A 1,328-nucleotide genomic window follows, 5' to 3' on the forward strand; every position below is an offset into this window, starting at 1 on the left:
GCGTTCAGTTCCATTCAGAAGCATTCTCCTCTCTTGGAATGATTTTCTGTATTTTCTTTTATCAGAAAGCATTGCACTTTTGAAAAGCCAGATCCCCTCGCTCCCTTTCCTTAGCCGTGTGGAGAGTGGTGCGTTTTCCTAAACTGCCTGACCAAACAGAGCAATTAGTGCTCAAGGAGACAGGAGGCTGACTGCCTTGCAGAATGAATGGTTTTCAAGGGAATGGCAGGGAAAGCCCTGCACAGAGCAGGGAAACTTGCCAGAACCTTGTCTGGTGCTGGCCCTCCTGTTTGGTTTTATGAGCAGTTATTTGTATTTGCTGATGCTCTGATAAACAGCCCTTTTCATGGGGCAAATCCTTGAAATAGTTTCATTCCCACCATGAGCCCTTTTCACCAGTCAGACGCTATAGCACAGAATTAGCTGAGAGTAATCACGGTCTCTGCTGTTCTCTGGTAAATTAATTCAGCTATCTGGAAGTTGCTGGTCTCTCACCTCCCAGGTGATGGTTTTCTTCAACGGTTCCATCTTCATATATTCACCAATTGGCCAAGTGGGTCACATTCTGTTTTGGACACTGGGGATGGAGTGACGGATGAGACAGACAAGGTCCCATTTCTCATGGAGCTAACATTCTAGTGGGTGTAGTCAGACAATAAACAGATAAATAAACACGAAATGTGTCAGATGCTGATAAGGAATGCAGAGAATTAGAACAGCCTGTTGTGATGGTGAATCTCTAGCCCTGTTTGGGTCTTCCAGGAAGGCATCCCTGAGACGAATTCTGAATAATTGCTCAGATTGGTCTGTTTAGAGGAGGGTGGAACATGTCGGGCCAAGGAAGGGATAAGTACAAAAGCCCCAAGGCAAGAAAAGGATTGGTGGATTTAATAAACAGAAAACCAGAAAGAAGGCCACATGGGAAGTACTTAAGGAGCAAGGGGGTGTGCTATGTGATAAGGCTGGATAAGTAGACCGGGGCCCAGATCAAAAAGGGCCTTGAAAGTCAGAATAAGGTGACGGGGTTTTATTCTAAGTGTGAGAGGAAGCCAATGGATGATTTTAAGCAAGGATTGACATGTGATTTATGTTTTTAAAAACCCACTCTACTGGTTGAGTGTTAACTGTATTGTAGGACCAACAGAGGAAGCAAAAAGGCTAGTGAGGAGCGTATGGCATAGGGAAACCCAGGAGAGAGAGGAAGATGGATTGGACTAGGATGGCAGTAGTGGAGATGGAAAATGATGCTGGGGCTTCCCTGGTGGCGCAGTGGTTGAGAGTCCGCCTGCCGATGCAGGGGACGCGGGTTCGCGCCCCGGTCCGGGAAG

This window comes from Physeter macrocephalus, chromosome 8 (assembly GCF_002837175.3).
Source record: "Physeter macrocephalus isolate SW-GA chromosome 8, ASM283717v5, whole genome shotgun sequence".
Taxonomy (NCBI): Eukaryota; Metazoa; Chordata; class Mammalia; order Artiodactyla; family Physeteridae; genus Physeter; species Physeter macrocephalus.